The sequence below is a fragment of the Suricata suricatta genome, chromosome 1 (assembly GCF_006229205.1).
Source record: "Suricata suricatta isolate VVHF042 chromosome 1, meerkat_22Aug2017_6uvM2_HiC, whole genome shotgun sequence".
NCBI lineage: Eukaryota > Metazoa > Chordata > Mammalia > Carnivora > Herpestidae > Suricata > Suricata suricatta.
This window is the reverse complement of record NC_043700.1, coordinates 17,672,730-17,675,933: the sequence shown is the minus strand read 5'-3', so window position 1 is coordinate 17,675,933 and position 3,204 is coordinate 17,672,730. Positions and strand designations below refer to the sequence as shown.

Genomic DNA, 3,204 nt, shown 5'->3' with positions numbered 1-3,204 from the left:
GCACTTATCAAACTAGCTGATATGTAGGTCCTTGATAAGAGGAGGGATGCACAAGTTGGGAGAGAGTTCTTTGAAAGGCTGCTACTGAAAAAAACCAAAACCATGACATGTATAAGGGCCCGTGCGGGGGGACGGGAGGAAGAGATGGCGGAGCTAAGGTTGCTTCTGCCGTTTCTGGGCCCCACCCCGCAGGACTTTTTCTCAGGCACAATTGGCTTATTCCATACACAGCCAACCTGTACTCCAGGGTGACTTCTCTCCAGGATTTTATAGACAACATTTTCCGAGATAAAATGAGCAGTTACAGATTAAGTATCATATGGCCAAATCTGTGAAATACCTTTGAAAAACCAGGCGAGCCTCCATCTATTTGTGCATGAGCCAGGTCTGTCATCTACATTCTATTTGTCAGAGGATTTCCAGGCTGTTAGCATAGTTGGCATTAGTTTAATTAACACTGAAGCTTATAAATCAAAGTAAAGACTTGCATGTATCCTTTGAGACGTATGCTACTAACTGCTAAGAATAATTGTACTTTCTAGAGAGAACTGAAAATTAGAAACCAAGAGTATAAATTTGGCTAATTTGACAATAGTTGTTACATCTATTAATTACCTTCTTTTAAATACATACATAAAATATTTTATTATCTTTAATCAGTTGGCACAGGTTTTATGGGGTTGGAAATACACTTTTTTATTCCAAGTCCTCCATATTTGGTTCATATTTGGTTCCTCTTACCCAGCAATTATATTTAAAGCAAAATTTAACCTGCTCTCATAAAATTATATAATCATGTAATTAGAAGGGAAATTAGTGGTTCTCTTGTTCTGCTTTGGGGGAGATCTACTCATTTTAAAACTGTCTCATTTAAAAATACTTTTTAGTACCAAAACTTTCAGGATGCAGTTTTTAACCAGTTTTAAATCACTCTATGTTCAGTTTTGTAACTTTCCTATCAGGCAAATAGTCTTCCTTCCTTCTCTTTAATAAGAGTTCTCTCTCGTTCTTTGAGGATTTACGTAATACATTGAAGTATAGACTCCCATGTCATTGTGCTCCTTTACTCAGGGAGGGCCCCAGTGACTGGAATCTAGGGAGGCTCTAAACCCTGTAGCATGCCGTTAAACACTGCAAGGGAAATGGGCTTGTTCAAAGATCACCTTCCTCTTTGATCCTGCTCTTTCGTGGGGTTTGGTGTTGAAACTTATGGCAATGCCTTCACGAAACTCGAGTTGAGCATCGCCCTTTCTCTCTTGAGGTCATATCTCACTGGCTCTGATTTACCTAATACTGACGTCCTCTGTGGTGTTCACATTACCCTTGTCCTTACCAATCCTTAGACTTAGCCTGTCACAGTAACGAGAGGTCTCCTTGCTTAGGCTCAAATCCTGGTGCTCCTTAGTGTGGTCTCCATCTGGCCCTCACGGCCTCTCTACCTGGTGACTCTGAGAGCTACTATCCAGGTCATGTGCTTAAGGGACTAGTATCAGGTTAAGGTCACCACAGTCTGCCTGGCCAAATAAAATGAATGCTGAGGCGGCAATGCCATGAGGTAGCTTAGCTAAACTCCCAACACAAGCATACACACAAAACCATATTAGCTTTGTATTGCTTGTGGTAGAATGTTGAAAGTGCTAGCCTTATTGTCAAGGTCTCATGGTCTTGTATAATTTGCCCTAAATCTACCTTTCTAAGTTTCTTTCCAAATCCTTCTGTCCAGATATTCAGAGTTCCGGCACAAGAGAGTACTGAACTTACTTTCCTTAAATATTAAGGAAACTCATAACTTACCCTGTGTTCATGCTGTCCCTTATTCTACCTTGCCCTCTTTTCTTCCCCATCACCTTGCAGGATCTCCCTCAGATGGCGTGTTCTCACCGAAGTTTCCACCATTACCCTTATTCAGAATTAACCTCCTCCCTCCTTGATCTTCTACTACATGTTGCTTTGCCTGTATCATAGCATAACTTTTATCTTTCTTTCTTACACTTACTGCCTTAGATTGCTCTCTGCTAAATGGAAAAGAAACTCACTGCAGACAGAGATTTTCATATTGATCTTCCTCTTTATTTGCTTAAATGTCTACTATAATGCCTTCCATGTGGTGGGAGCACCATAAACAGTGGCTGCTTGAAGGATTCACCCAGATGCCCCCTCTCACCAGATGCCCTATGCAGCAGTCCTCCCGGGGGTCTGAGGTAGCCAGGGCATCCGGAATACGCTAAGACTGTAATTCTTCGTCGTCAAGGCTCACTCTGTTTTTCAAGTATTCTGGATAAGCGAAGTCTTTCAGAGATAATGTCATGTGACTTATCTTCTTTTGTATCCGCGTTAGCCTGGATGGGGGTGGAAGAAAGGGGCACAGGCAGTTCAGATCCCTGTATCAGGGTCGGCTTCTCCACAGCACCCTTCATCGAGCGTAGGTCCCAGAGCCCAATAGTTTTCTTCTTTTCCCCACTGATCGTAAATGAGGATGCACAGCAAAGCCTCCAGAGAGTAGCATCGGGAGAGCTATAATTTCCAGAGCTCCATTTCAACAGCATGCCTCTGCCTGAGTGTTTAGATTCTCCTCCCAAAGAGCATACTGTGTGTCCTCCCTCCACAGGAATAAAGTCATCTACCTTGTGGCTCGGTGACTGTGATGTGTTGGCACAAGGGAAGGGAGCAGGGCACTCCTGAGTGTGCAGATTCACAATCTCCAGGTGCTGTGGTGCTGCAGTGAGTGAGGTCAGAGCGGGGACGTGGGGCAATATGGGGGAGATAAGGGAGCTGCAGTGCTGGAAAAATGCAAGCAAGGTGCGTGCGTGCGTGCGTGCGTGCGTGTGTGTGTGTGTGTGTGTGTATTTAAAGTGAAAGAAATGGTTCTCAGACTGTGCTTAGACCAGTGACTAGAACCAGATCTAGCTTGGATCTGTTTACCCAACAGCCATGCAGTGAGTATCTGTGGTCATGCAATGCAAAGGTTTATATGAAAACACACAAGAATGGTCTGGTCAGGGGCGCCTGGGTGGCTCAGTCGGTTAAGCCTCCGGCTTCGGCTCAGGTCAGATCTCACGTTCGTGGGTTCGAGCCCCGCGTCAGGCTCTGTGCTGACCGCTAGCTCAGAGCCTGGAGCCTGCTTCCGGTTCTGTGTCTCCCTCTCTCTCTAACCCTCCCCTTCTCATACTCTGTCTCTCTCTGTATCAAAAATAAATAAAACAT

The 3,204-nt window shown here is 44.3% G+C and overlaps 1 long non-coding RNA gene across 1 annotated transcript in view; it reads right to left on the bottom strand.

Annotated features, from left to right (window-relative positions):
* Positions 1-2,053: 2,053 nt before the first annotated feature.
* LOC115287971 overlaps positions 2,054-3,204 on the bottom strand; it is a 127,111-nt gene continuing 125,960 nt past the window's right edge. The window contains exon 3 of the long non-coding RNA XR_003906749.1: positions 2,054-2,339. This is a non-coding gene — a long non-coding RNA (uncharacterized LOC115287971). The remainder of the gene's footprint in view (positions 2,340-3,204) is intronic.